We start from the raw sequence: 26,406 nt of genomic DNA, 5'->3' as shown, positions 1-26,406 counted from the left end.
TGGTTAGGTAGTTATTTTTGTTTTCTTTGTCTTTTTCTGTCAACTTGACATACCTGGGAATCAAGAATCGCCTCCATCAGATTGGCCTGTAAACACATGAAGCATTTTCTCAGTTGTTAATTGATGCAGAAGGGCTCAACCCACCTAACCCTGAACAGTTGGGCCTGGGATGTATGAGAAAGGTAGCTGACTGTGAGCCTGGGAGCAAGCTAGTAAAATGCATTCCCCTGTGGTCTCTGCTTCAAGCTCCAGCCCTGAGTTCCTGCCCAGGCTTCCTGTGACTATGAACTGTGATATAGAAGTGTAAGCTAAATGGAACCTTTACTCTCCAAGAACGTAACGAATACACTTCCAGGCAGCTTACTACTTCGTGTTGAATGTTCAAGTTGAGCCCCCTTGGCCTACCGTGTCAAAGTGGATATTCCTGACTCTACCCTGGCCTTCTTCAGCACTTCCATCTCCACTTGCAGAGTGGAGGGTTTTATGCACTGTTTTTCCATAGTAACCTCCTGCTGTGGATATTACTCTATATAAATAAAACACTGATGGCCAGTGACCAGGCAGGAAGTATAGGCGGGACAAAGAGAGAGGAGAATTGGGAAAACAGGAAGAAGGAGGGAGAGACACTGCAGCCACCGCCAGGACAAGCAGCATGTAAAGATGCCAGTAAGCCACCAGCCACGTGGCAAGGTATAGATTTATAGAAATGGGTTAATTTAAGATAAAAGAACAGCTAGCAAGAAGCCTGCCACGGCCATACAGTTTATAAGTGATATAAGCGTCTGAGTGATTATTTTATAAGTGGATTGTGGGACTGCAGGGCTTGGGGAACCTGGAGAGAAGCCCTCCAGCAACAACCTCCCATCCCTTGTGCTGTGTCAGAGGAAAAGGGAATCACCATTGTCTATCTCCAACCTCATACGTGGCTTTGTATGTGCAGAAACAACTAACCACAGAACAAAAGCAAAAAATAAAGTATACAGTAATAAATATTACCTACAAAGAATTACGCGATATAACAGTTATGTGCATGACATTTATTTGTATTAACTATTATAGGCAATTTAAAACCATATGTGGTATAGAAGAGGATGGGTGCATGTTACATGCAAAGACTGTAATTCATTGTCCACCAGGGGTCCTGGCCTGTGGATCCCCAGGGAAAACTTGACCTCTCTTCAAGTTGATATAAAGTCATAGCAGTTCCCTTTGATCCCGATAAGCCCTGTGTTTGAATTGTGGCCAGAGGTATGTTGGATTTTAGTGGTCAAACTTAGGTTACATGTTATTCGCCCAAGCCTAAAGACTCCCCAGATGGATGGAATCAACATAAACGTTACCCTGAAGGAAGCCCTGGGCGTTCTCTGCAGAGTGGAAAGTAATTTTTGCCTGTTCTATGTTCCAAACAACTTTTTAAAATTCCAAGATATAAAGAAAATTACCTACAATTTAGTTTTTCTTTAAATGATATAAAAAAGGAAAAGATGAACAACATAATAGGGAGCAGGCCTGTTTACAAACACACAGTTGGAGCAGAACAAAGTGTACAAACACAGGGAAAGATGTTTGGTCTTATGCACAATAAACTTGAAGCAAGAAAGTGCAGAGCTAAACGTCATTTCTTAATGTTGAAAGTGCTTCTAATTGTGGGATTCCCCCAGGACATGGGAAAGAGCCTCTGGAAGTGTGAACTGGCCTAGAAGGGTCTATGATGTAACCACCACAACCCAAGACATGACCTAGCCAGCCTACTGCTAGGGGCCTGTCTCATGAGTACACTGACCAAAATTCCCTACTCGTGTAAGGGCTGCTCACTGCAGAACAGTTAAACTATAAAGAAAGCAAATGGCACAGCATCACCAATAACAGGACAAAGAAATTAGAATTCATCTATATTATGGAAAACCAGGGGGACACTAAGGGAAATCCAGGGGATCCATCTGGGGAAAGAACTCTCAGACAGAGAAGTAGATGAATGTTAAATATGAGGCATACATATCTAATGTGTGAAAAAAAAACTTATGTGCCTTTATGTGGCAATGTGGAGAGTGTTCTAGAAATAATCATGGATTGTTAATGGGAATTACTTCATTTAAGAAAAGCAGAAAAGTACCAGGCATGGTGGCACATTGGTGTAATCTAAGCACTAAGATGGTAGAAGCAGGGGAGTTGCTAAAAGTTCAGTGCCAGCCTGGTCCACAGAGCGAGCCCCAGATCAGACAGGGATGAGCGAGTTCTTTCTCATTTCCTATATTACATACTTGTCTCTATTGTCTGACATTTCTAACCACAGAAATATGTTGATTTTATTTTAAATTTCAAAAGGAATTGTTGAGTTGGGAAGCTTATAAATCTCTTCTTGTTTTCTTCCTTTTCCTTCTCTGATTTATCAAAAAAGTAACATTTTATATCTTTAGATACATAGTCTAGAAAAAGGAGACATTATTATGTGTCCTTTGTTCTTGTTGCAACTTGGACAACATACTGGAAGATAAAATATTATAAGGCACAATATTGGGAACTTACTATGTAGTAGCCAATATATAAAACATCTCCTATATATTGCTGTGGAATAATCCTTTTGTACACTGATAAGATTTGTCACTTGAACTGGTTTAATAAAATGCTGACAGGCCAGTAGCCAGGCAGGAAGCATAGACAGGACAACCAAACTAAGGATGCTGGGATAATGAAGGGCAGAGTCTCGGGAGTCACCAGCCAGATGCAGAGGAAACAGGGCATATATAAAATGAGGTGACAAGCCATGAGCCATATGGCAGAGGGTAGATAATAAATATGGGTTAATGTAAAGTTTAAGAGTTAGCTAGTAACAAGCCTGAGTTATTGGCCGATCATTTACAATTAATACTAAGTTTCTGAGTGGTTATTTGGGAGTGCAGCTGGGACAAGAAAACTCTGCCAACAAATTGTGGTTCTGAATGGCATTCATTGTCTTCAAAACCACAATGTGACATGTGTGTCTTTATTACCCATGTCACAAACGAGACATGTGAGGCTCTGGAGGGCCAAGTGACTTACCTCAGCTTCTGCACTGAATAACGTGCCAAGATTCTGGGATTTACATGCAGCCATTCTCATCCTCGATTTAGCATGGTTCTAAGGTATAATTTATACTAAAATGCAAATATTGATATAAAAACCATCTCACCATAGAGCAAAATTATAGAAGAATATGCATGAGTTGCTGAGTGAATTTATTAACTCTTAAGTTTCCTACCCCAAACTGATTCTATAAGGTAATCCAATCTTCTGCAGGATGGAGGAAATCAAATACAAAATATTCTTTTAAAAACCATGATATTCCTCAAATCCAGCATAAGGCACAGGCTGATAGAACTGACCACTCTGCCCTTCTGACCAGATTGAGGACTTCCACACTGAAAATCACCTGTGTTGGTAGCCATCTCCTGGCCCCAGGGGCAATCGGCAGTCAGCCCCCTACAGAATCCTAAGCCTCATAGACAACTCAGAGCTTCATAGACAACTGTGAGGTTAGAGTCTGGAAAAACCAAGATAGTTAAATGATTTCCCTAAGATCACAAGGCAGTCTGATAAGTTGGAATTGAATGAGAAGTTTCTTCCTTTCCAGCCACGGGCAGGGATCTCAAAAGGAAGCTCCTCTGGAATAAATTCCACATTGCCACTTGGACACTTCACAGTCACACTCTCAGACTTACAAAGGATGGATGTTTGCTCCAGCTGGAAAACTATGCTTCTCTGGGAGAGAAAGACTCTCTCAAGAAAGTACCTAAACATTCAGTATGGCCAGCTCTGTCATCGCAGTACATGTGAGTTTGGAGCAAAGGGGCAGCACTGTGGTCTGGAGTGTTCATTTCCCCTCGGAGTTGTTTGGTTTATTTTTCTGCTGTGACCAAATACCTAACAAGAAGCAGTGTAAGGGAAGATGGATTTACGTGCCTTACGATGTGTGCTTTCTCACCTCCAGCTTCCTGCCTTGAGTCCGGCCCCAACTTCCCTCAATGATGAACTATAAGCTGTGAGGCAAAATTAACCCTTTTTACCTTCCTGAGTTGCTTTTGGTCTCGGTGTTCTATCGCAGCAATAGAAACCCTAAGAAACTGTGTAAGAGGATCCTGTCCATCGTGCCAGGAAAGGCACGGCAGCAGAAGCATGAAGTGACTGATCACATTGCACTCACAGTCAAGAATATGACCAGGCTGTGAAGCCTGTACCCTGAAATGGCACCCCTCAAAGGTTCCACAACCTTCCAAAATAGTACCGCCGTTTGAGGATGAAGTGTTCAAACACACGAGCCTCTGGGAACAGTCACACCGCAGCACTTGGCCCGCAAGTGCAGAAGGATTTATGTACAAGAGGTCTCTCCCAAAGCACTTATTTGGTGTTTCACTGGAAATGAAAGATATATTAGTGTAGAGCAGTCAGGGCTCACCAAGTCAAAATGAGCCTCGCAGGAAAGCCTCAGTGTCATGAGCATGCTATGTCAGAAACACGGGAACATTTCCATCGGTGTCACAACTTACTAAATGACCATGGTGGTTCTAGTTGCCATGCGGTATCAGATGTTCTCAATTTCCTCAATAATTCTGGCCAAGATGAACACAGCTTCTTTCATTCCAGCTGTAACTGGATCACACATTTCACACCACATAGAAAATATCTCTATCCACCTACCTACCTACCTATCTACTACCTACCTATCTACTACCCATCGGTCTATCTACTTTTCATCCATCCACCTATCATCTATCTACCTACTTATCTATCTACCTATATACTACCAATCATCTATCTACATATCATCCATCCACCTATCATCTTTTATCTGTCTGTCTGTCTACCTAACTACCTACATAGGTTTATAGGATGGCTGTAAAGGATTAAGAGAGCACTTTAGCGTTCAAGATGTTCTATAGGCCTGAGAGGCAGGAAGCTGATAGAGACTCCAATGGTGTCTCTGTGAGACATAAGAGACTCAAGTTCTGGGGAGACAGCCTCTGCCGTTGCTGCTGGGCGTCAGGCTACTGCTGCTGGCTACAGGTCTGAGTGCAAAGCTTCAGACTTGAGTCAAGCTGTGGAGGGGAAAGGACAGGGCTGGGTCTAGATGAACGAGCAGACCTCGGGTCCAAGTACACAAAACGGGGAGAAGCAGATGGCAGCTAAACAGGCTGCACCCAGCAGGTGCACAGCTGGCCTGAACCATTGTCCACCTCCTTAGATTCCTGGTGCGAGTTACACCCTTTCCTTGACCTGGTGGGAAGCTCTTATGTCCAGTTTATGTGATATGATTTTAATATGCCCATGTACCCCTACGTTCCCAAATTACCCAAAGAAATGTATAAGCTAGTACTTTTTCTACTCCTGAGAATCAGCCATTTCTCAGTGCATGCTGCACGGTGGCACTGGACAGATGGTGTCACTCACACGTTGGAGTGATTGGCTCACTCCAATTCTTTTAAACATCTGTTTCTTCCCCCAAAGTCGCCTGCTCTGCAGTAAGTCTGCACTTCCCCTGGAGAAGGACAGCAGTGGCTTCCTACTTGGGCTCTTTCCTCATTCTTTCTCATCTACCTCCACAGGCCCTTCCCATCCCTCTGTGACTCTGGACATCAACAGCCACGAGGTGAACAGAGCCTCTGGCCAAAGCCAGGAGAATGGGAACAATACTCACACCAGTGAGATCTGCCCAGTTCCCACAAGCCAGAAGGGCTTGAAGTTGCACTAAGTTCAGCCTAGTATCTCATCAGGATGGAGTCAGCCACAGGGCTGCTGCTTGCATCTCCTTGTCTTAGTCACTGTTCTATTGCTGTGAAGAGACACCATGGCTAATTCAACCATACTAAAAAAGCATTTAACTGGGGGCTTGCTCATAGTTTCAGAGGGTGAGTCCATGATCATCATGGCAGGTAGACATGCTGCTGGAGCAGTAGCTTAGAGCTTCCATCCTGATTAGCAGGCAGGAGGCAAAAGAAAGCAAGACTTGGCCTGGTGTGGGCTTTTGAAACCTCAAAGCCCACCCCTAGTGACACACCTCCAACAAGGCCACACCTCCTAATACTTCCTGAGTAGTTCCACCAACTTTTGACCAAGCATTCAAATATATGAGTCTGTGAGGATCATTCTCATTCAAACAACCACACTCCCTTTCCTGAATTTCCTAGAGTGGAAATACAAGGGTTCTCAACTGTATTCCTAATGCTGAGACCCTTCAGTATTTCATGTTGTGGCAACCCAAATCGTAAAATTATTTTTGTTGCTACTTCATAACTGTAATTTTGCTATTGTTATAAATGATAATGAATCTGTGTTTTCTGATGGTCTTAGATGACCCCTTGTGAAAGCGTTGTTCAACCCCCAAAGAGGTCACAACTTACAGGTTGAAAACCACGGTAAAACAGGTGGAAAGTAACAGTATAAATAACATTGTCTAGTATGATGAAGTACTCAGCACTGAGCCTCACACTTAACAAGTGCTCAGTTAGTACCTTCTTCTGGTTCCTATCTCCTATTGCCTGCTCTTTCCCCCTTAGCATCTAAAGTAGTTAAAGACAGAAAAACATGGAGATGATGTCATTTGCCCTAATGCTGCTCATACTGTGAGTAAGGACTAGCATTATTTCGATATCTGATCTGCTCAAGCCCTGTGTATGTCTGGAACTCAGCGCATGCCACATGCAGTTGCTGTATTAACTTGACAACTCAGCTGGACCACGTCTTGCTGAACACAGAAAGGCCACATGATTAAATGTCACAACAGTAGCTTATTGTTTAAAATATTTCTAAGTGTTTGTCCTCAGGGTCTTTCCTGGGACGTTAGTCATACAGTTCTCAGGCCACATCAGTGGCTAGTAGTATCTAACTCAAGCTCTCCAGCTGAATCCACCACACTAGATTCCTTCATGTTCCAACTATACACACATTTCTTCAAAGTACCAGAGATGTGCATGCCTACCAAAACTTTACCTCCACATGAGCCTCTAGAAAAAGGAATTCATGCTGTTGTGCTAGGGACTTGGCAGGAGAGAGGGAAAGAGTGTGAGAAAGGATTTGAGGGTTAGAAGAAATGAATATCAACAATGAGTTCCATGGTTGGACCATGGGATATTTGGACAAAATGGCAGAGACTCTTCTACATCATACCCACCGTAGGTGGATAATCCTTCTATGGAAGATACACCCAATTTTCAACTGTGCAAATGCAGAGTAGGATGACTTCTTCTGTAAGGTGAAGTGTATGCTTTCCTTTGTAGAATGCATTTTTTTCTCAAATCTGCCTGACTTTATTTCATGTTTTGCCTCTTCATTCTACAATGAAGCACTAGTCTCAACCCTAAGTGTTTCCCACACATGACCTGAACCCACCCACATGTGTTGACCTGTCTTGACGAAAAAGTGTTGAAGATGCGTAGTTTTATGGAGGAGGGATTCTATTCACCGACTTCCTGAAGTAGCTAATGAATTCAAGACCTCATTAGCTGAGACCTGGAAGTCTCAGAGGGGAACCCCGGGATGCTGTATGGACAGACCCCTGCCTGAAGCCAGGGCCTGGCTGCCATGTACTGCCCTCAGAAACGGCCTGTACTGGCAGATGGCATTTATAGTTCTGGTCCATGTAAACGCACCAGGGAAGGGGCTTGGAGGGATCACTCATTTGGGACTCATTTGCGGGGAGCCTTTTAAGTATCTGCCCTGGCAAAGAGAGTCCACCCTGTGGCTTTTTAATGATCCGCTTTTCTCTTCCAAAGCTTGCCTCTCTCATCCCCCGTGAATAGAGTGTCCTCAAACAAATGACAAACCGCAGGTACACAGAACGGCTTCGCTGTTTCCAGCGCATTTGAGGAGCGGGGAAGAGTCTTGTGTAAAGTGCTGAGAGTATTTGTTCCGCTGAGCAGAGACCTGGCTCTCCCAGCCAAGAACAGCCCAGGGAGGACTGGGCTCCATCTCTCTTCTCTCCTCACCCTTTGGCAGACGCCACCACTGACCTCCCACCTCGGGGAAATTAAAAAGCACTCAGTCACAACTGGATATTTAAACAGCTTCATCTCTCTAACGTATTTCAGAGAAGTCCTGGGACAGAATGAGACTGCAGGATAAACTAGTGCTTTCCTTCAGGCTCTCGTAGGGGCAGAAGAAGCATAGTGTGGTGAGCAGGATCTGTCCAGCCTCCAGGGCAGCTCTCCTGAGCTAAAATAAGTGGGGGGAGAAGGGGAAGGGGGAGGAGATGCTAACAATGACCTCAGTCTGGCTGAAGTCTGGGACACTCAAAGAAGGAGGAAATGGGAAAGGAAAAGAAAAGGGGGTGGGGGAGGAAGAAATACTATCTCCAATGACCACAAGCTTTGACCCTCCCCCCCACCAAGCCCCGAAGTTGCTCCAGAGCCTGGGTGACATCTCTTTCACGCACCTTCCCGGACCCCATCTGCTCACCTGGTCTAGGCTCCCCATGGGTTAGCCACAGGCATCCCCTGCAAAGCCTGGGCTTTGTTCTTACTCCCACCTTGACTTTTCTCCCTGCTTCTTTTCTAGATGATGTCATGTCCTCTTCAGAGCCCAGCTGGAGAGGCTCTTCTTTAGGGAAGCTGTCCCCGAATACCCCTGCCTCATTTCTAGTCCCCCGAGGAGGCTCTCAGAGGACCCTGGACCCCTTCTCTCTCTCTCTTTCTCCAATTGTTAACAATTTTAGAGCTAACGGTCTCTCCTCTCCTACTCAAGTGGTAAGCTGTGGGGAGCAGGAGCTGGAAATCAGTTTGCTTGCTGTTCTGTCTTAACCGGTAGCTGGTGGTTTACAGGTGGTTGATAGGTAATAACAGAATAAACAAGGGAATAGAAGAATGAATGAAGTCAAGACTCAACCCAGCCCGCCTGTGCCTGTCTCGAAGCATGTTCTCTCAGCCATTCTGCTAGAATAAGAAAGGCTGGGATAGACCCAGTAAGCCAGAGTGGTGTGAGACCACAGGGCCTCACTCACACCATATGAGTGTCATCTGAAAATGAGGATGATTTATACCCCCATCAGAATTCGATGATGACCCATAGAAGAACCTACCACAGCCCATAGGAAGCACTTAAGTAACAGGAAGTGAAATTAACGTCTTATGGTTTTGCATCTTGATCTGATACCTGAAAACATGTTATAGACCCCTAGTTGGGAGTCTTGGTTTCTCTCTACTTCTCCTCGAATCTGTGCTTATGCGTTTGTCTGTCTGCCTGGCACCCTCCCTAGCTACTAGACATGGATTGTGATCTCATTGTTGCCCACATCTCACTCTCTCAAGGCCCCCACAATGTGTGCGTGCACACACACACATGTACATTCACACACTGTGGCATGGTAATCCTGATAAATTTCAGCTCCTTGCACTGTCAATGATTAACAGAAGCCCACAAGAAGCATACTAATTCTTCACTTAATGTTAAGGTATTTTTGAGGCGTTTTTAACTTTTATCTACAGATACCTATAATTTTCTCCAGGCATCCAGTTTTCAAAACCAATAAGAAAGAAGAAGAAAGCATCAATTTGAAAACTAGAGTTCTGGCATCTCGAAGATGGCTTCTGTGTGCACGAAAAATCCATTAGAAAGAGAACCCAGAAGAGCCTTTAACTGTCAGGTAAAAAGCACATTAAAGTATTTGGGTTTTTTGTCTATGTGTTTGTTTGTTTTGTTCTTCAAATTGATAAACATACAGGGAAGAAATCTCTTTTTAGCTTGAACCCAAAGGAGATGTGCTAGGCTGTCCCTGTTTTTGGAGCATTCTAGCAACAAATTTGACAATTCCAGGGACAACTTGTCAAGACTCAGCTTCAGTCTCTTGATTGTGATAGCAAATGGTCACAGGCAGCCTCAGTTTAAAGCCAGGGACCCTTGTATTTGCTGCTCCAAAAGGCCATAAACATATGTATCTTTGGAAAACGCTCATGTGTTTTCAACTTCCTGAAGAATTCTTGTAAAATATAACCGAACCACATGACCCTTTGTCCTGGGCTTTTATTCCGCTAATGGACAAATTGGGAGGAGGCTGAGAACAAATGTGCTATTAATTACCCAGATGCCTTTTTAATAGAACCTTGGATTAGTCTTTAGCCACTAAACATTGTCCAGAAATTTCTTAATAATGTTGGTGTGCAAAGCATTCCTTCCAGGAGAGTAAAGATCTCATTGCCTGGCAGGCTGAGTGATGGCAGGTTCGCACAGGAAACAGGAGACAAAGAGTGACTATTGTATAGACTGGAGCGAATGTCAGGCTGTATCCGAGCTGCCCGTCCTTCCAGCAATGGCAGGTTTTCTAATTCACTGCAGATTCTCACAAAACTGGGTGGCCAGCTTTGGGGAAAGGTAACAGTGGGGCTATTGATTCTGGGTGGGAGCAACCTAATTCTGAATTAACCTGAATTGATTCAGTACAACAGAGAGACTTGGTATTGGATTAAAATTCAGATTAATATGTCAAATGTTAGGTCAGGATGTTAAACCCCAGTGCTTAATGACCTACATGGAGAAAGTCGGAGTTGATGCAAGGCAGCAATTTTAGCTGAAAGATAACTTGCTCTTTTAGACTCCAGAAAAACTAACTCAAAATTCACTGTTGGTATAAATAGTTATTGTGTGCATGGGTATAGAGGGGATGTGTGTGTGAGTGTGTATATGTGTGTGAGAGTGCGTATGAGTGTATCCTTGCATAAATGTGTATGTTTGTGCCTCTGTGTATAAGCATTTGCATGCATATGTGTGTGTGAGAGGGGGGGAGGGAGGGAGGGAGGGAGGGAGGGGGGGAGAGAGAGAGAGAAAGAGAGAGAGAGGGGGGAGAGAGGCTGACTTTCATCTGACATAGCTGAGAGACAGTCTGGCTCATTATCTGTTCCTACTTTTGTAAAATTGTTCTTGCCAGAGGCCAGATCTGTTGCTTCAATTTTTCCAAGGAGTCGGCAATTAACTCTCCCCACACTCCTTCACAGACACATCCTCCTTTGCAGATGCATCCTTCTCACTTGTGCAGGACATAAGCTACCATTTTTAACATGTTCTCCCAACAGCTAGAAGAATGCATTTGTGTTTAGAGAAACAAAAGAGAATAAATAATTTTGACATGGAAATTTAAAAACCCCTTTGTGTTCAAATCATATTAAGAGACATCCACACAGTGATGTCTACAGAGAAGAATACCAGACTTCATTTCAAATAGTCCTCTTACAACCAAGAAAAAGAGCACAAGAGAGAGCTGAGAAAAAGAGGAGGAGGAGGAGGAGGAGGAGGAGGAGGAGGAGGAGGAGGAGGAGGAGGAGGAGAAGAAGAAGAAGAAGAAGAAGAAGAAGAAGAAGAAGAAGAAGAAGAAGAAGAAGAAGAAGAAGAAGAATTATATTATTTTGGAAACAATAAAAAGAAAATGGCACTTTATTGGAATATATTGCCTTTTCCTCCATGTTTTGAATCCACTTTGATATTTTCCTCCTTCTGTACAGCCTGTGTACTTAAAGAATGAAGAAATAAAGGGTTAACACGGCCTTTTGTCGTCACTTAACACATTCGAGGGAACTTTGCTTGCTTAAAGCAATGTGGTGTTTAGTGCCCAAATCCTGACAGTTAATAAAATCCACTTCCCACTCTTCCTGTTCGATTTTTTTCTCTGGTCTCCTTGTCTCATTACCGTAATGGGCCATGGATAACAGAAAGTTTAATCTATTTAGGAGTGCTGCAGTCTGTAGGCTTCCAAGTGCCTTCACCTAGGCAGAAGGTATCTACAAATCTTTAGACATCCATAATCATAAACAACTTCTGATTTATGGTGTCAGTTTGAGGTGTAACCTGCCCAAGGCCCTTTGCCAAATCCTTTTAACTAAACAGTCTCTCCTTCCGTATTCTATTTTTCTCCTAGCTTGCTATCCCATGAGCCACCTGCCTGGGTTTCAGGCACCTGTACACTAGCCCCTAGTGGCAGAAATTAGAAAGTTTCAGAGGCTTCTGAGCACCTTGGCGTCCCTTGCTCTATCTGGAAAATTCTCTTTGGGAACCAGCCTGTCCTTAAACCCATCAGTCCTGTATTCCATTCCCAGAGTCCTGCAGTGCAGCTGAATCAATGAATGAAAGTTAAGTCACGACTATGAAGCCACACAATGGAAGGCCACAGGGGTGATGACAGGAGCTGATGTGCCCAGCTGGACAGGGGGAAATGCTGGTACAGGAGACACTTCCAGGCAAAGCCCATCACCAGGGCTTCTGTTCAGCACACCTTCAAGGATGACTGGAGCCTGGGATGCTTCCTAGAGCCCTGTGATAAAAAGAACAGAGTCTTTACAGCCAAGCTCATTTCCACATGGACTTTTTGCTTACCGGTTGCTTGAGCTGAGTGTCCCATCCACCACCCCAAGTTCCCAGTTTGCCCATTTGCGAAAGTGCATGGGTATGGACAGAGCATATCATGATGCTTTGTCCTGAAAGACTATTGTGGGAAATATACATGAGACATGCCTGGAATCTAAGTACTCAATACATGTGTGCCATTATTTCCGGCAGAAAAATGTGTGGGGACACTTGTATACACTGTGTCTGTATTTTAATTTTGAAAATGGCATGTTCAAAAATGTGTCAATTATTAATGACATGGGACAAAATGACAGAATATAGGATGTCAAAATTGACCCCAAAAGATCTGGGTCCAAAAAGCAGCATAGCCATAGTGCCTGCTGCATGTTTGCAGACATTGTGCTTGAAGTTAGGGAGCCCTCAACTAGACCGGAGCGAGGACACGAACGTACCGTCTGCTTTTCAATTGTGACAAGTCCAGGAGCTGGTGGGCTGCGGGCTGCGGGGCCGTAACTTCCAAAAGGGTGACGGCTAATACCAAATCTGATTTCTCAATAAACGCAGGCAGCAGGCAACACTGGTGAGTGAACAAGTATTGGTTGGGAGTCGCTTGTGTACACAGACATCTTCCAAAGCTGTCCTTCAGCTGACAATCGCGCAGGCTTCTTCACACAGCCACAAACGCCGGAGTTGAGTTAGGTAGTGTCTAGACACCTTTGATCAAAAACTAGCGATTAGGGGCTGCCGAATTTACTAACACAATTTTCTTTCCTCTTCTCCAATTATTTCTCTTTGCAGCCTTGGCTTTTAGGATTCGGTTACAGTGCTTGCCCTGCTTAGTCAGCAGACAGGCACCATTTGGGGGATGCCGTGATCACCCTTTTCAAAAATTAAATTTTGAAGCCAGAAGTGTCAAGTTTCATTTCTGTTTGCTATAATTCTGTGAGACGTTACACAGCTCTGCAAAGACCAAATCAGCACCCACCAGTAGCCTATGTTCTCCAGTTGAAACATGTACTGACTGGTGACCAAGTCTCGCTAATTACTTTACCAAGCACCAGTCACAGCAAATCATTATGAACCAAGGAAATAATACCCTTAGCATAACACAGAAGACCATAACCAACCTATGGCTAATTAGAGAGATTCAACAGGCACAAATTAAGAGTGATAAATTATTATAACATAAACTCTGAAAACATCCCTGTTACACTTTCTAGTCATTGTTTAAGAGCCCCTCCCCCAACATCATGCAGGTTCTCTCTCTCTCTCTCTCTCTCTCTCTCTCTCTCTCTCTCTCTCTCTCTCTCTCTCTCTCCATTGTTCATCTTACCTGAAGCTTTCTCTGGGAACCAGAATCCAACACTCAATTGTACATTTTTGGTGGCCATTTATCTGCTATGTTGTGTATTACAGAGAATCTTTTTCATTATAAAATAAGTTCAAATCCAATATGCCTGAAAGTGGAAACCCAGAAGGGAACTATACAGAGGGATTTCTGGGTCCAGACTTGAATGCCAGAAAGGTAGGCTGACCCTGCCTGCCCTGAATCCAACCACCTTGCAAATCCCATTCTTGGAAACTCGTGGTCAGTGAATGTTGTCTTCAAACTCGCCCTTGCTTGTCACGGCCCACTGGCAGCTCCTTCATGGAGAGCCGGCCCACTGGCAAAGACATTATGTTCCACTCTAGCTGCTCCAAGATGTAAAGCAATGCAGGAAGAGAACAGAACCCTTGCAGGGACAGGAGACACTGCGTACCAGACCTATGTTCTCATTAATTCTTCCTTGCTAATTTTACCGTAATATCTGTATACCACTGATGACTTAAAGGATATGTTTTTCATTTAAGACTCCTGGATTCTATGTGTTTGGTACAATACTGTGTTCTACAGAATGGTCAGATGGTGTTTCTCTTAGGCTGCTACTCTTTTACTCTGTGAACTAGGGTATCACCTGCTTGCAAAGATGATACACTCCGTGCAAGGACTCCTGCCTCAGGTGAAAAGCAGCTTGTGCCAAGTATTGTCATGCAAGCTTGTCCTGGAATCTCAGCCCTTATGAGGCTGAGGCAGGAGAATCACAGGTTCAAAACCAGCCTGAAGTGTGTAGTGAGGCCCTGCTTGAAAACCAAACAAAAGAAATGATTTTGGGTCCAGCTCAGTAAGAGAAAATCTAATGACATTGGGGTAAACAGTTCTGTCAGTCTCTGGGAGGTACAGGGTTGGCTGATGAAAGCGTGGTAGGTGAACTGGAACTTGCACACATAATAGATCCATTATAGAATTGTGGATGGCTATAAGTTTGAACAATCACAAAATATTTCTGTCTCTTCCTTTCAGAAAACACTCAAGAGGCTAAGCCCAAAGTCTTTGAAGTATTCCCATCTTCACTAAAACTGCTTTTATACATCTGGGAAGGAATAAAAACATACCTAAAGATAGCATTCACAAAAGTGACAAAAAAAAAACCCACCAAGTTTTAAAAATTAGGTTTTTAACTTCATTTAAAACGTTGCTTCTACAACTCCTGATTTTGGAATGTTTTTGTAAGCCGTCATCTAGATTACAGCACCCAAGTCTGCAGACTCGCATCCAGGACTTCAGCAGTGGGGCACTGCTCAGAAGGCCTTTCCTCCCTGGCCGCTAATCATGTGGGAAAGACATGGAGAACGCTGATTTGGGTAAGGAAAGACTTACCACTTTTCATTGTTCCTTTGGAAAGAAAAAAATCTTTCCGTGTTTGGCAACAATGTTTAAAACAAATTTTTGAATTTGGTGTGACTTTGCATCTAGCCAAATACTGACCGTCTTTAAAAACGGGCTTCAAAAACTATTTCATCCCAGTGTCCCCTTCATTTTCGAGTCCAACTATAGTCCCAGGATGATGGAAGCCACGTGCTCTCACTTTGCTCCCCCGATTGCCTCAACGCTTTGTTTTGGAAGATCACCTGGCAACAGGCTTATGAATCCATTTCCAAATTGTGTCCTTCATTTTTGAACTTGAGCTCGACCAGCGACTGTGAAGTCATTAGCGTGGAAAGTCAAGTATTTATTATAATCTTTGGTCCTTCAAATCCTAAAGAAACACTTGAGTGAATGAATGAGTGAGTGAACCACCTCAATGATGCTTTCACGGGCCTTTAAAATCTGGATTTGTAAAGCTTGGAATCTTTTCCTGTCCCAGGGAAAGCCGCTTCCGCACTGTTTCCATTCATTATTTGGCTTATAAAATGTAAATTCTATCAATATTTTAAGCTTCATTATACATTCTAGCATGTTCTATATATGCTGTTTTCAAATGTAAGTCTTTCCAGATTTCAAAGTAATGTGCATGTTTTCTGAAAACCCAGGAAAAATCAGTATAATGAAACTTACCACTCAAAATGGGAACTTTTAGAACAAGTATCCACTGACCACAGAATGTGATCTAGGACCGCTAATGGTAGCCACAATGGAGGAAAAGGTCACTCTGTGACAGACACTGGACTCTGTGTACCCGCCAGGCATCACCTGGCTGAATTCTAGGGGGAAACCCACCAAGTTCTTCATCGTTTTATCCCAACCGCAGGTAAGAAAGGTCATCTACGTCACCCCAGATAACATGGTCAACAGGCATGCCGTGGTTCAAACCTCCAGATCATGTGTGTCCAGAGCTGGCCCACAATGTTCCTGTGTGACATTTTAGGAGGAGTGCCTCTAAAATCACAGAGCAGCTGTGACTGCACACACGTAGACTTTCTCAGTTCACCTTGTGCCTTTAACTGCTGCTACCCCTTGCCTATGAGCTGTTTGGAAATTTCCAAAGAAGGTAAGTCAGTGATTAACACCAAACTTCCTATAAAACACCACGCCAGAAGGAAACCTCAAACTGAATCCAGAAACTCCCCAGTACATCCCAGATGTGTTCCTGAGGAACCACAAAAGTCAGGTGTAGGCCTGACTCTGATCACCTCTTAGCTAACTCTCAGGCAATGTGTTCCTAACACACGAGAAAGTACCATGTGTCTCAGTCACCCAAGGAGGACTTGGGTCCCATGGCTGCAGCCAGCATGTACCACAGACACCTTCTTAGCCTACACAGAGACAAGAGAGAGCCATACGTGAACATATAACTGTAAAACAATGTACATCACCCAGACCAAAACCATAAATAAATAAACAGTAACTCCTTTCCTGTGTCAGAGGTCAAGATTTGAGAGCATGACACACCTTCTTTATCTAGGTAGAAGTTGGAGGCTGTAGGCAAGGATGCCATTCTTTCTCAGCACGATAGATACACTGTTCTCACCCACCCACCCACCCACCCTGGTACGTTCTCACTTCTCCTAGTTGAAAGAAAGTAAACCCCTGAAAATTATGACCTAAAAGAAGCCAAATCATGCAGCAATGTGTATGTTGAAACGAGGTAACTCAAACGGTGATTCATCAGAGAGAAGTTTATATGCTTGAGTCCAGAAACAGGAAAGCAGCAACATCCAGCAAGGGGGTGCTTAATGCTCTCATGACTTACTTCAAAAGAATGTGGGGGCTAGGAAGCTGGCTAAGCTGGTAAAGTACCTGCCCCACAAACATGAGGAGCTAAGTTGCATCCCTAGACTGCAAGTAAAATACCAGTAAGGAGGTGTTTGCCTGTAATCTGTTTGCCTGTGCTTCACCAGCCAGTCTATAACCAAATCCATTAGCTCTAGGTACAAGGAGAGACCCCGTCTCAAAAACTAAGGCATAGAGGAATTTTAACATTATGCACAACACTGACATCTGGCCAACACACATATACACGCATGTTTGCACACACGTGTGCACATACACACACAAGATTAGAAAGTTCAAGGCCATCCTCCAAAGTCATGATATAGAAAGCTTGAAGATCTGAGACCTTCAGTTTTCAAAGAGAGAGCCCTAGTGGGTTCCTCAGCAGAGAGTCCCCACCACCAAACCAACCTGGCCAAAATTTCCAGTCAGATTTCAGGTTCTTTCATACATCCATTCCAATCTTCAGACATGCCCTGTGGATGGCTCTGGGGTGGGGATGGGGACTAGAACTAGCTGCACATTTTGCTGTCTGTTTGCTGACACACTAAGCCTTCCAGAGCTAAACTCAGATCACTTCTCAGCTGGAGACTACCCTCATGTCTCCTCTCTAGATAAAAGTCTCACCTACCCTCAAAACAATCTCCAGTGACCTATGAGCACACCATCCAGAACCCTTTCCTGTGACTCCTCTGGTGACCCTCATGTGAAACCTTCACACCTTCCGGGACTCCTATTCTCTCCAGAACTCATACAGCACCATCACGGACTACCTAGCTAACCATCTCCTGTGTTTCCACTTAACGTATTCTTTGCTCCAGTGAAGGAGAAAACATGCAGCAAGGCTGTCTACATCCCTCCCATGTCGCCCCTGCATCCGTCTCTCCTGGGATGTATTCCATGTGGCAGTTTAGTGAGTCAGGTCTGAGAAGGGCTCCACATTCTGGGGACCATGCTTGCGGGGTCACCATAGGTAGGTTAGTGTTCTTGAAAACATAGCCCGGAGCGTCTGGTTTGGTGTGGAAGTCCCTTAGACCTGCAGGTCCTGTGGAGCCTGGCTTAATCTGTGTGCATCACCTCTCTTCCTCATCCCGGCCTCAGAGACGCTGGTAAACTATCTGGGATTTCTGACCATCAGACAAAACGATCACTTGATATAAAGTGTATTATATCTTTATTTTATTTTTGAGAATATTATTTTCCTCTCCATGGTTCTATTTATGCTTTGATGAATATAAAATCATCATTCTCACCATGTGCTAGGCACTGTGCTGGGTAATGGCATAGACTGTCTCCACAACTAAAGTAAAATGGAGGAGAGTAACTGATTCAAGCACTCTGTTAGAAGAGGTGATGCCACTGAGGAGCAAACCAGTCACAAGGTTAAGTGCAAGAGAAAGTTGCTGCAGGGTGGGTGTGACACTCACCATCTGTCAAAGCATTAGTCCCCATTGCTGGCCGAAGAGTAGACTTTAGTCATTAGAGCCACCTGAAAAAGTGAAGTAATAATAATAACAAAACAATAACAACAACCAAAGAGCCAAGCTGGGAGCAGCAAACGCCCAAAGAGCCTGTCCAGTAGACTAGCCAGGAACGTTGGGGAGGGCTGGGTATACCAATGAAGGCTGATGGACCTTCTCTTCTGTGTCCTTCCCCTATTATGACGTTCTACAACCAGATTGTTGTACATTACATTGTCTTTGCATTCAATAAAAACTATCTGAATAAAGCGGATACAGTAAGTATCACCTTTAGAGTCTTTGTACCTTAAATCACAGGTACTAGAAGCCATTGGCACTGAAGCAGGTCACCAGACCTCAGGAAATCATTGGAAGCTCACTGTCAGTCCCCACACTGAGAGACAGGGTGAGGACCCTCTCAATCACAAGGACTGAAACTCACCGCAAATGTTTGAGTCATTATTCAAGTTCAACAAGGAAATAAGTAAAAGTATGTACACTTGTACAGCCTGGAGAGAAATACCTGTACCACTCTGAGGTCTTGGCTCCCATTACAAAGAAAACATCACTCCTCGTGTCCTACACAAACTGTGGTCCATTAACTCAGCACTGAAGTTCATTTTGGCCCCAAAAGTGCTGGCACCAAAACAACATTTACAGTCACATCACCAAAAACACTTGTCCAATCTATTTCTACATCCGTCCTTGTTTTCTTTCAGACATACTTCAGTAATTGCCTGTCTGCAGGTACAAGATGCTTACAGGAAATGATTAATCTTTCGTGAGATTACTGCACTGTTTCTTCATTCAGTGCAATAAAAGCTTGAAGGGACAGGCGCTCACATGTCCGTGCACGCTGGGGGGGGGGGGACTTGAAGGAGGCTAAGTCTAACCACACAACAGGGGCCGATGATGAAATCTCTTTTGCAAATGAAAGCATCAGCACAAGAGAAAAACCACATGCCCCAGGGTGGGGGAAACCCACCTCTAAACCTAAAACCCAACTCTGTTTTTTTTTTTTCTTTGCCTAGTCAGAGGCCAGATGGAATCCCCAGACATTATGAGCCACTACAGCTGGAAGCTGAATGGTTGATCGGAACCCCAGTCGAGCCCCGAGACACTGGAGATGAGAACGGCTGTTTGCCTTCTGAAGCAGGTGTGGTTGGGCTAAATGGAGGGAAGATGCCCAGCTGGAAGGGCACGTCCACCAGCTGCCCAGGGCTGTCTGCTTCGATAAATACCACCTGTTCCTCCCCAGACGGAGGGAAAGCGCTCCCATCCCGGGGAGCTTCCGCTTGCATCCATTGTGTGGAGGCTTTTGTGTTTTTCCATATCCAGAATCCAGCATGTGTCTCTCGGGGGCGGGCGGGGGTGGTGGGGGAGGTGGGGGGTTACTGATAGGAGTCTGGACAGTGACACCAGCTTCTGGGGCATGAGGTTCAAGTATTTTCTGGGGGCTGGTAACACGTGCAGAAGAGAATAATGAACAGCACATGGAAGAGCAGGGCACTGGCCCTGATGGAGACCTTTTCACAATCGCAGTGCCCTATGGGATCTGGCCACCCAGAGAGATGGTGTGTGGCCCTTCCCGCTACATCCTCTTCCATAGCTCCCTGTCCCCAACGTGCAGACACAGAAGCAGGTGAACACGGGTACACAGACTTTTGTTCACATCCTTCCTACACCTGCCCTGTCTGTGCCTGATCCTCAGACTTTCTCATGACCTGAATCAAATTCTCTGTCCCCTAGAATCTCCCCTAAACATTTCAGAGCAAAAGTTTTGGTTTTGGTTTTTGTTGTTGTTGTTTGAATTGCTGTTACACTGGAAACCTCCAAGTTCCTTTTGCTTTCCAATCTTGTCTAAAACACAAAATATCATCTCCTGGGAGGGTAGAGGGCCGAGAGCAGAGGGTAGAGGGCAGAGGGCAGACCCCAGCCTTCCGCTACCCAACCCATCACCCGGCACAGAGGTACGTACACAGCAGCTCAGCCCTGTACTCTAAGCAGGAACCAGCAATGAATGAAGGGACAGACACGACACTAGAACTAAGCAAAAGTTGACACTGGAAGGATCCACAACGGCTGTGCTTTAAGGCCTCTGGAAATCAATCACTGGAACGCTTGGACACGGCCAGAAGAATGGGGACCGAATCCTGATTCTCTTACCTACTAACTTCATCTTCGTCAGTTAAATGGAACCCCTCTCCTTATCTATGAAAGGGAGCTTTGAGGAGACAGTCAACAGGAAGCTCTCGGGAGCTGATTGTGACCATGTGCTGGTGGTTGTGACCACGTGCCGGTGCGCATGACAAAACCTGTGTATTGCTTCTTTGGCTAAACGGAACACTTCCCTCGATTACAAACTCATTAAAACAAAAAGACTTACTTTCCTAGACTAACATTTTTTTAAAGGTTTCATAAACCTGGCTATCAGAAACATCAGGAAACCTGTGAAACTACAAATTGCTGGATCTCAATTTCAAAGATCCTGATGGGTAGGCTTTCATAGGCCCTGGATCTGAGAATTAACCAGGCTGAGTACATAATGTATGATAATAATTTTTGTTGACATCTGCCCTGAAGCTGACTGAGAAGTAGTTACTGGGATTGTGGGATTTTTAAACATATATCTTAAATTGTGATAAACATATTAATACTGGCATATGCTGTCCAATTTAAAATTGTTTTATCTCATAAATTTTTCTATAATTGAAATCTATATAATCAAAAACATGTGCAAGATGCTAATGGGAGGGGTGTGTGTGTGTGTGTGTGTGTGTGTGTGTGTGTGTGTCTGTAAATTTCCTGGAGGTATGTGCTGTAATTACTCGGTATTCCGGACCTCTCAAATATCAATTTATCTCTGTAATCTGATCGTTTGTGGCAGCTAGGGTATGTCCCATTTCTATCCCTTCACAGAGTTCAGTCATGTTGGTGAAATGATCACTCCAACTAAGAAATAAGACAGTATGTGAAGAGACTGGCACAGTAAAGCAAAGATAAAATCCTAAACATAAACATCCATGGGTACCACTCTACTGTTACATTTGCCTAGTCACGACGCTTTGAGCGGTGAAGACAGGAACTTCTAAGAATGCCCTCAGTCCGGGCAGTTTTGTTCCTGGGTTAGGCAAGGGTCAAGGCAATCGACAGAGGTTTAGACTAAACAGGAAGAAAACCAGCTCAATTAACAGGACAGTCACAGGAATGGCCACCTCATCTAGAGAAAACAAACTCAGAAGAATTTAGTTGCTGATCCGCGGCTCCTCCGTGCAGATAAAAGCTGTGACTTCCAAACCTTTGGGAGATTTAGCTTCAAGTACTGCCTCTGAGCTCTCACACAGAGTTCCTGAGAATCAACTCAATCTGTCTTTTGAAAAATCAGCCCAGACACGGATGTAGCAGAGGAAAGCCTTCCCCTTGCCTGGGCCCCTCCGGGGTAAGGGAAGCCTGACTCCTTCACAGGAGCAGAATTGTCTCAACTTAATTGAATGAAGTGAACTTGGGAAATACCTGACATTGCCAGTTTGACCTCTGCTAAGCCCTTTGAACTTCAATCGCTGTCCTCCAACACAAAGCCTTCTGTTCGGCTCCTAGTGACTTCCCCTGATTATGCAGGTAGCTTATCCGAAGGATCCCATGGTTTCGGTTATCATTCCTGCCCGACTGCGACACAAGCCTTAGACGCAAGCATCATTTCCGTGTGGGGTCTTGTGGCCAAGCCTGAGGAGGCCTTCGCAGTGAGTTCGCTGAGTCAAGAGCGTCTCCTTTAGTCTCTAATCTGCCAAGCGAAAATAATTTGTCTTACAGAAAAGCATTACAGCCATATTCATTTCTCATCTAGTTTCTTTGAAAAAGTCGTAAAAATTGAAGTTCTTATTTGAATAAATTAGCTATCCTGGCAAACAAAAGGACGTGAAATCTGAGTTTTAAAATATGAGCAATAGTTAAGCTATGCTTAGTTCTAAACAACCATCATTCTTAACACTAGATTATATGTACCTTTTATAATACCCAGAAAAGATGTAATTCATCCAATTCTTTATTGCAAAGTAATATATATATATGTATGTATGTATATAATTTGCCTTCATTTCTGAAGGAAATTGTTGTTGGTGATTAAAATGTTTGCTACCAGCTTGTGTCAGCAAGTGTGAGGGAATGTGTTCTAGAAAGCCAGGAAATAGCAAAGTGCTAGAAGTTTTATGGAAAATGACGCAGTTGGTGAACTCTGCTGAGATGATATGTGCCTACGTTAGAAAGATGGTCCCTGAAGAGCAAAAGGGGAGGTGAAGGGTTAGGCGCTTTCAAGAAAGGAATGCTTCACAGTAGCAAACACAGACATCAAAAAGCTGGAAATTTCTACATAAGATGAGCTAGAAAAATGTCAATGGTATGCTGAATGTATAAAGCTCAAAGTGGCTTCCACAGCATTCTAATTTGGGGTGTCAAATTTGCATATGTATATGCTGCATTAATCGAGGAAATAGGAAGAGGAAACTCTGAGCTAGCTAATTAATAGCTAGTAACTAGAAAAGAGGAAGTTACATGAATGAAAATGGCCCACTGGGGCAGGGGAGCCCTGCAGAGGTGGCCCAGCAGATGAAATGGGTGCCATTCAAGTATGGACCAGAGTTCAGACCCCCAGAACACAGAAAAATGCCAAGTGAGAATGGGCACCCTGCCTGCAATCCCAGCACTCTGGAGGCAGACACAGGGGAGCTCCCGAGCAAGCTGCCTAGCCAGACTAAATGGATAGGGGAGCTCTGGTTCAGCTAAGAGACAAGTAAAGTGGAGAGAGAGAGAAGAGGGCTCCTGCCGTCAGCCACGGGCCTACACACACACACACACACACACACACACACACACACAAGAAAGAGAGAACAACTGGTAATAGACACATCCACCATTCTAGAATATTACATCGTACTATGCTAACCATGGAGTAACTTGACTGTGACTCTGAAGCCCCTGGCACCCTTGCTGTCCACACAGGACTCATGGATCTCATTAAAATGAGCACGGCAGTCTCTGCTATATTTTATTTCTCATTTGGGATGAATGAAATTGGCATTTGAACTTTCTAGCAACTTAAGCTTAAAACAGATCTCGAACTTCTTGAAAACTGTTCAACTACTGTGGGTATTTATTTAAACTTGAGAAAGTGATTTTCTCTTCACCCAAATTCTAATATAGCAAAACCTACACCTCAGAGTCGGTAGGAATATGCCCTCCCAAAATAGGAACTAACAGGCTTGGGTAGCTCCTGATGAGGACCAGAGTGAGATCCTGGGTTTAAAGCCCTTACTTCTTCATCAGGAAGTTGCTGAGGCCCTGGCGGCAAAGTCACTTGGCTCAAGGACTGTGGCGTTCTGAACCACAGCCACACTGTTGGCTCCTCTAGTGCTGACCTCTGAATCTGAGCAGTAAGGACAGCCACTAGGTAAGACACAACTCAAACTTAAGTGCTGAGGAGAGACTGGATTTGTTCACCTTTCCCCATCCCCTGAGCTACACCAGGAGCATTCTATCAGGTTGGTTGCCACCTTCTGAATTTTCACGAACATGCTTTTTCAACATGTTGTAGCCCAAACTAAAAGCAGTTGAAATGTGTTCAGGCAAGAGTCCTGCCAAGTGGCTTGAAGTAAGTTTTTGTTTTGCTTTCTGGCTAAGAGTATGATGATTCTGTAAGAGCCTGATGGCACTGCAGGAGGGTTTGGAGGAATCTCTCTTTTTTTACCAAAAGCGTTCTGTTTTATTGACCTTAATAACTTTCAAAATATGCTGAGTCACATGCCAAATAACCTTGATAGGAGCAACTAAGCTGTCTTTAAAGCCCACAAAGCCCATGGACTCTTACCTCCCAGCTTGCCTCAAGGCAGCTTTCTTCCTCCCCCTCAGATCAGATGACCGGATTCATTCACCTCATCTATGCATTGCTAAGCTTTGCTAGAGGATAAAAAAGCAGAAGCTGGACTTGTGCAGTACACACTCACCCACAGCATCCCATTCGCAGCCCCTCTAACTTGCTCAGGTTTCTACATTCTGAAAATGAATATGGAGAACAGGAAAAATCCCAGGACTTGAAAGAACGAAATTAATCAACCTACTAAGAGTTCATCTTTGAGTTGGGATTGAATTCTGAAATTAGTATGAAATCAAATATGATCTGTATCACCCCTGGAGAACCCAAGAAGGTTCCAGAAAGAAGCAGAATTCTGGAGGTAGCCCCATAAGATTTCCATTCCCAATCTTTCAGTCAAACACTAACCTGAATATGCTGTGAAGAGATTTTGGAGATGCAATTAAAGGTCCAAGACAGTTGGCTTTAAGAGATGGAGTTTATCTGGGTAAACCTGACCTAACGAAGAAAGCCTTGGAGACAGACCCTTCACTCATTTAGCAACAAAAGAGACCAGAGAAGCGCCAAGCACCAGAAAGACCCTGTGAGTAGTGTGGCCTTAAGATGGAAGGAGCCATGAACAAAGACCGGCCACTAGTCTAGCAGCTGACAGCAACTGCTGGCCAACAGCCAGCAAGGAAAGGACCTCTGTCCTACACTTGTAAGATACCAAACTCTACCACAGCCTAAACGGTCCTGGGAGGACTGTCTCCAGATTAGACAGTAGCATCACCAAGTTCTGTCTGGCAAAGACTCCTAGGAAAGAATTCAGTCCAGCCAGCCCCAATTTCTGACAGGAAAAATTCACCAATGGGTGCTGTGTAAGATGTTGATTGTCAAAAAGGAACAGACACAGTACCACATCAGCAATCAGGGACACCAATGAGAGAACAAATGCTAGGCATGGGATTCTTTCCTAAACACTGATAAAATGCTCATCAGTGATCATGTCAGTTGTTTTTGTCATTTGCATATATTTCATAAACTTAACAAATCATATTTTAAGTCTAAGCAAAATTTTAATCACTTGTTTGTATTTTGTCCCCATGTACTCTGAAAATGTTTTTTTGTTGTTGTTGTAGTTTTTTTTTTTTTTTTTTTTTTTTTTTTTTTTTTTTTTTTTTTCATCTCATGGGATATGCTTAGAATGTCCCCAAAATGTCTTAACAAAATCCTGGAAGTCAGATTTTTTTTGAGCCCAGCAAAAAAAGGAAAATACTGAACAGATAAAAGCTCAGATCATTCCAGGGAGATGGGGGAAGAACTACATATTACTACCCTAGAAAGATGAAGAAGACAAGAGTTACTGTGCACAAAGGGCCCAAGGACCCTCCCTACATCTATATATAGGGCCAAGGAGGCAATGAGCAAGGATTCAGTCTGAGGACTAAGCTGCAGCTGTATTCCGAAGGGAGTGTGAAGCTCAGTTCAGTCTTATGGAGGCAGATGTGGCAGAGCAAATGGAGACCAGACCATTTCTCATACAGAGAAGAAAGAATTGTATAGGTTTACTTTGCTTGTGTATGGTAGTATTTTATTTGTACTGAAATGTAATTTTAATTGTATGTTAATAAGTAAAGTTGCCCGGGGGTCAGAGCTATTAGCAAGCCATAGGAAAACAGGGCGGTGGTGGCTTACGCTTATAATCCCAGCACTTGGTAGGCAGAGCTAGGTAAGTCTCTGTGTGTTCAGGGATACAGCCAGCATTGGAGACACATGCCTTTAAGACCTGCAGGGCTGTACTTACAGGCAGTGACGAGGCAGTCACATGTTTGGGTTTACAACCAATGAGAAGGCAGAACAGAAAGACTATATAAAGACAAACACACAGGAAGTAGGTCTCTTTTTGGAGAGGTAGGAGCACCGCAGGAGGAAGGGTAAGGTTTTAGCTCTGAGTTCTGACCTCTTGGCTTTCTCTTTTACATTGATTCTGTGTTTCTTATTTAATAAGACGGTTGGTTACATCTACACTTGTGAAACAGGCTTCAGGAGTTACATGGCCTTTTGCTCTTCTGCTACATGATGCACAACATTCATCTCTGGAAAAGAACAAAACACAACACAGCACCATCATTGAAGTCCGGGAGCTCTCAACAAACACCAAATCGGCCAATACCTTAATCTTTACCTTTCCAGCCTCCAAACCTGTGAGAAATGAATTCATATTATATAGAAACAACACAGTCTTGGGTGTTTGGTTATGGCAGCCCAAA

This window comes from Peromyscus leucopus, chromosome 5, assembly GCF_004664715.2.
Source record: "Peromyscus leucopus breed LL Stock chromosome 5, UCI_PerLeu_2.1, whole genome shotgun sequence".
Classification (NCBI taxonomy): domain Eukaryota; kingdom Metazoa; phylum Chordata; class Mammalia; order Rodentia; family Cricetidae; genus Peromyscus; species Peromyscus leucopus.
Note: the sequence above shows the minus strand (reverse complement) of the source record.